The sequence below is a fragment of the Hibiscus syriacus genome, unplaced genomic scaffold, assembly GCF_006381635.1.
Source record: "Hibiscus syriacus cultivar Baekdansim isolate YM2019G1 unplaced genomic scaffold, ASM638163v2 tig00111769_pilon, whole genome shotgun sequence".
Classification (NCBI taxonomy): domain Eukaryota; kingdom Viridiplantae; phylum Streptophyta; class Magnoliopsida; order Malvales; family Malvaceae; genus Hibiscus; species Hibiscus syriacus.
Genome location: NW_024063172.1, coordinates 3,446,754 through 3,453,633, shown reverse-complemented (window position 1 = coordinate 3,453,633; position 6,880 = coordinate 3,446,754).

The following is a 6,880-nucleotide window of genomic DNA, read 5'->3' as shown; positions in this document are numbered from 1 at the left end:
AATGATTTGATTGTTGAGATCCTACCTTTGAATGGAAAATTTCTGAAAATTCGTTAGTAACATTTGTAAAGACATTTAACTTGCAAATTACCGAATTGAGTAAATACCTGAAGAATGATTTATTGAAGGTGCTCTTTGGTCAGAATTGTTTGAAAGGACTGAAGTAAGTGATAAGATTAAATTAAATATTAAGATCGGACGGAAGAAAATGATTGAAATACATTGGATCTGTAAAATGACCAAAATCCCCTTGTAATGGAAATAACTCAAGAATATCACCAAGCTCAGAAATGAATAGATATCCTCAAGCTTTGAAATGAATGGAAAAACATTGAGCACGAAAATGACCAAAATGCCCTTGTGGCCTAGCCTAAGTAAATGTTTTGGATTCATTAAGGAATCCAAATAAACATGGGTGTTGTACTACCCTTAAAAGTTATGGAACTCAACTTAAGTGAGTTGACCAACGATAATGCTATGTCAGTATCTGAATAGAATATGCACCACTTGAATGCTTGTTCATCTCCTCAAGTTTGGATTGATGATAATTATTGTATTACTCAGCTTAGCTCAACGCTAGAGCGCATTCGATATTAAGAAGTGGATATTCGTGAGATAAATCAACCACGAATACCAAAATGATTTTAGTATATGACCAAAGTGAACTGAACGGAAGTACAACATGAATCCGAATATCAGAAGTTTCTGAATTACTCTGGAAAACTCTGAAGTAACTGAGATAGAATTGATTGCTAAATAAACCAAGTAACCTTAATGACGGAGAATTTAGTAAGTAATTGGATGAGTCTGGAAATACAATGAACTTGTATGATGTACGGTCCCTATGGGTTATGAACTAAGAATCAAATACGTCATCAATTATTGATATTGTTGTAATGTGAAAATGAAGTAAAGATTATAGGGATACATGTTCGATTCCTTAAGGTATATTTAGCAATGATTCTGAAGATCATCTACGGACAAGGATTGTTAGTATTAAAGAGTGAATACCTGGAAAGGCAATAAATTGACGGGTCAACATGCATTAGTTTGAGAGTTGTTCAGTTCAAATTATTCGATAAACCGATCGATCAACATGGAATGTAAATGTCTTGAATCTCCATTTTTATTTTGTTAGATCAAATCACTCCGGGCATGCCTGAACGCTTTCCTGATGCACATGAAAACATAGTGAGATTCTAAAGTATCAGCCTTAAATGTCTGATTATATCGGTTAATAATCGATTCTTTTCAATAGGAACTCATTCCTGGAATCTGATCAAATTGCATAAGTTTCCTATTATTCATACTGGTGACTACAAAATGCCTCTGAAGAATACTTGAATCCTCTAGTGTGTTCCATATGAACTACATGACGATTTTATATGTTTTGAAATGAGTTTTAACGAAATCATTGATTTATTGGTTTATGAACCATAGAATCATGGTATGTGATATCTGATTATGATTTTCACCGAAAAATATGATTTTTTCTTGATTTATGGAATCATGGAAACTATTGATTTATGAATTATGGTTACTTGAAATATATTATCAGGTTTCCCTTGTTTTTATTGGAATAAAATTATGGTTATTGATTTATTGACCATGAAATATATTGGTCACGAATGTAACTGTTTTATGGGGATATTATATGGGTAGACTGGAGGTACAACTCTGATCAAGCTGGAAATTTCTTACAGACCTAAGGTGATCTTTGGGTAGGCTCTCGGGCCCCAAGGCACTCCCTTGGGTTAATCATTTGACTACTTATGGTGTACAGGTGAAAATTGGTTATACGATTTATTTTATTATCTCGGTTATGATATATTACTAGATCACGATCCATGTATTACTATTGACAGATAAAACTAATTTCTACTGGAATTTTTTATATGGATAGGAATCTGGAGTATGGAGGTACAACCCTGATTCAGCTATAAGTCCTAACGGACCTAAGGATATCTTGGGTAGGCCCAAGGCACATCCTTAGGTTGGTTGTAATATCCCAAATTAGGGTCAGTGACTAAATTGCAAATTTTGAAAGTTTTGTGTTCAATTTAGAAATGAAATTTAAAAGTCTTGGGATTTAAGTAAAGAATTTTAATATTGGATTAAATAGCAAAGATGAATGAACTAAAGGGGTAAAATGGTCTTTTCATGGGAAAGATTTTTATCTTCCCTTTTTGAGTATTATAAATGTGGGAAAATGAGAAAGTTCCAGACTTTTCTTCTCCGTTCTCTCCTTTTCCACCGTGAAGCCATAAGCAAAGGTAAGATCTCTTGTTAGTTGATATTTAACTGAATTTAGGATTTGGTTATGATTATTGGATGATCATTAAGATTTAGGAAAGCTTAAATCATCTTAAAAACAAAGGATTGTGGAATTAGGAGAGATTAAAGATTAAGAGTTTTTTAATGAAATTATGGAATAGAGTTCTTTACTCAAATTGGAAGATAAATTTGACTTGTCAATGGTTGAATTAAGAGATATGAAGTGATGGAATTGAATTTAGAATAAGAAGAAAAATTAGTGTGATTCTTGAATTCTATGTAGAGAATTAGATTTTGAAGTTAAAGATGTATTGAATGAGTAGTAATGAGTTTAAGCATGTATATGTAAGTTAAGAATAAGAAAGGGGATGATATATGAAGTGTTTGAGAGGAAATGAAGTAATTTTCGTACTGAAAAATGATTTTTGGGTTAGGGGGAATCGGTACCCATTCAAAGGGGTACCGATACCCTCTCAAACGATAGAATTCCATAATGTCATGAGGGTATTGATACCCCCAGTAGGGAATCGATACCCCCTAAAGGAAAATTGAAAATATGGGTTTAATAAGTTCGTTTAAGTTGATAGTATCCAACTACAAGGTGTAGGTATCTAATAATTGCCTTAAAATATACATTTATGTAGATTCTGAGCATAAGGCAATTCTGGAACATTTGGCAAGTAAGATCGATCAGGGGAAAGATTAGAGATGGAGATTGACTAGTGAGACCAGGTGAGTGCATATTCAATAGTATATGGTGTGTGATGGGAATAAGACTTGCGATGAGTCTATTTCCTGAAGTGTTACATATGAATTCATGATTAAAGGCATGAGTTGAATATGAGTGTATGTATGTTTGATTATCTGAATTGATATGTTTTGTATGTGTCATGTGGTTTATGTAAAAATACGATTAAGTGTTATTAAGAGAATATAAAATAAGTTATGAAATTATAGGAATATAGAAGATAAGTCGAGAGATGTAGGGAAATAGAAATAGATGTTTATAAAGAGTCATAGGAGAACAAATATAAGTAATATGATAATGAAATATAAGACTATGTGAATACATGGTTATGAGATAAAATATGTAATAATAGGAAAATATGATGAAAGTAAGTTTATGAGAAGTGATATGAACTAGGTAAACATGGGTAACAGTATATGCATAATGGAAACATGAGTTGGACAAGTACATAGTGGTATGATTTATTATGAGAATTAGTATAATGGAGCTATATGAAAAGATTATAATGAATATATGAAATTGAATTAAGTAAAGAGATTAAATTAGTACCTAAATAAAAATACTATTAAATGATATATGTTTAGAAATATGACATAATTTATAATCTAAGGGAATACAAAGAAATGGAGCATAAGGTAGATAATATGATATCAGTTATTATATATCTATATGATATATGTCATCAGGTAATATGAAAGGACTCTGAAAATTGATATAAGCTATGAGAAAGTGTTCTAGGTGTTTCTATGTGTTATATGAAGCATATATGATCATATGTGAACAAGATATGATATGTATGTTTATATGAATATCTGAGAAATGATCTAAGCTATATGATATGATATATGTGATTATATGCACTTTGGGATATATGTCTTGAATTAGATGTATTTTGTATATTGAAAATAGTTGGCATGTAATTAATGTTTTGAATTGTATATACTCTGATTGGTTTTGCAAAAATATTTAAGCTCTGAATAGTTCTGGAAATCTTGTGAATAAGTTACATGTATAAAAGTTTTAAATTACTCACTATTTTATACAAGTAAACATTTTGAAAAGTCAATGTGACACCTCGGACTCGTATCCGGGTCGGGTACGGGTTAGGGGTGTTACATTGGTTCCCTTTGTTGTGTGCATAAGGTAACCCTACGAACCTAAGGATATCTTGGTTAGTCCCCAAGGCATATCATTAGGTTAGTTTCCTTTGTTGTGTGCATAAGGTAACCCTACGGATCTAATGATGTCCTTGGGTATACCCAAGGTATATTCTTAGGTTGGCTACCCTTTTTGCTGTGTGCTGAGGACAAGCCCTATGGATGCAGTTCTGGGGAACTGCATAATGGAGTTTAGTTAGGGGTTCAACTATGGTTTTAAAAGATTTATAACTTTTCATTGGTTTTGATTGGAACATACTAGACATCCTATTCAATCCCTTGAAAATATCATACTTTGGACACTTCCTACGAACTATGATCTTCATGGCTTCAACTCGATAAACCACTAAAGGAAACCCAAATTATTTCGTAACTGGTATACGTCTGATTCAATAAGGAAATTATATGGCTTTTCATTTATCTATATGTCCTGTAGTATCATCTGGTAGTTCTGTATTACTAAGTTTTCTGAAGCTCATTCTATTACTCACCATTACAGGTTAAAAGAATTGTACCAGTGCAGCTATCGACATCAATAAGGGAGTTTTTCCTACGTTGCTTGCAGAGGATAATACATGTGATTAGGGGGCATGTAATTGTATTTTATTTTATATACAAGTCTGAAAATCTGATTTATTTCTTAATAATGATAAATCATCTTATAAGTTTACATGTTTAATAAAAGTTTTAAATTTTCTGCTATTTTTATGGTGGGTCGCTCCGGTAGCCCTAATGTGACACCCTGGATTGGCGGTCTGAGGAGGTTATATTTAGTGGTATCAGAGCTTTGGTTTGAGTAAAAAAAATTCAAGATAGACTGGCCAGTCGAATTTCAAAAGATATCTTATCAGTACATGCCCCTAGACTACAATTATACCTCTTTGAGCCGAAACTCCAGGGCTGAGTCCCTATCTGTAACGAATAAACCGAAGTTTTTATCCATTAAGGATATACTTGTACAAAAAGGAATACCAGTAACTTTTGCCTAAACGCTGTAAAGTACCTCACGAGCCATGTGAGAGTTATTTATATGAGAAATTGTGACTCGACTCCGGAAATGAAATTGGGATATGCTACTGCTCTATGAGTCTATTCTCACGACCAAGACTGAATTAATTACTCAATGAAATTTTCGTTTGGATTCTTTTATTGAAATGAGGGAGAATTTTGATAAGAATGTATACTTAACTGGTTAAGGATTAGTGGAGGATCCGTATTTCTATAAGAGCTACATGAAAGATATGAAAGAACTGATGGAAGTTTCATTTATGCAATTATGTGACATGAATGAATTTCGAGGATTAAATTCTTTTAAGGAGGGGAGAATTGTAACACCCTAATTTATGGGCTAAATTTTAGAAATTATAAAGTGGTGATTTTAATTGGTATTTTGGAAGAAAATTGAGGATTAAATTGTAAAATCGTAAAGTTGACATACTATTTTAAGAAGTGCAGAAAGTTCAATGGCTAAACTCATAGTTTAACCATTTTTCTTTAGGAGAGAATTATAAACTCTCTCCCCATGTTGCAGATTGCATTTTTCCAATTTTCCTCTTCCTCTCAACCCCTCTTTGAACTCCAATCTACTCACCGTTCGGCGTCCGATCGACAAACTGAAACCACCATCGTGTTTCATGTCAATCGATGAACAAAACCCCTCAAACCTTTCATTATGAATCGTCGTCGTTCATCGTTAATTTCAGTTGGAAGTATCGTCAGTTTTAACTCGATTTCAGTTGGTTTTTAGTCGATTCACGACTATCCGACCATCCGTTTTTTGACACCTCATGCACCATCGTGTTCCTTGTGCCATTTCGAGTCTGTCGGTTTCCTCTTTGTCTCCGGCGGCGGCGACGCGTGAGGAGGTGAAGCGGTCAAAGTTTCAAATTTGTTGAAATCGAGCTATCCACCGTTCAAAATTGTGAATCGAGCTTTGTAAGTGCCTCAAAATCACTTAAAATAGTTTTTAGGAATTATTTCGGGAATTTTTCGACACCGTATCACTGTTCACATGCCACCCCCCCGAGAGTGGGCATCGTCTCGCCGCAAGGTGTTAATTTTGTATTTAAATTCTGTTTGGGTCCTATGTGTGTAAAAACGCTGGTGTTAGTTTTGTCAATATTTGTTGAAGGTGGCTAATTTTGTAATTAATTTTGGTTAGGGTGATATTCGTGTAAAACGGTCGACTGTTGACCGTTGACAGTTGACCGACGTTGACCACTATTAACCAGAACTTTGATCGGGCGTTAAACGACCTTTGACTTTGACCTAATATACTTATTCTGGCATTTTTTGATGTTTTGAATCCGTTTTGGGGTTCGTTTCGTCAAATTCAAACCCGATAAGTTGTTTTTAACTGATTTATCACCCGATTAGATCCGTTTTCGGAATTAAGCTCCGTTTTTATGAAATTTCTGTTGATATGTATATGAGGAAATATTGGAAGATGATTTCAAGATCGAGGGCGTTCGAATGTAATTTAATGGTCGATCAGTATTGCATGGAAATCGAGGTAATACATTACTACCTCTTTATGCTTTATGGAACATATTGATAATGGATAAATTCATGTACATGTATATGATTGGTCTATTATATCTGTTTGATTATGGATGAATTCGAAACGAATACGGTTTAAGTGATAAATTAGTTCAGTCTCTATTGAATTACAAATTCAATGATTGGGTGATAGAGAAATCAG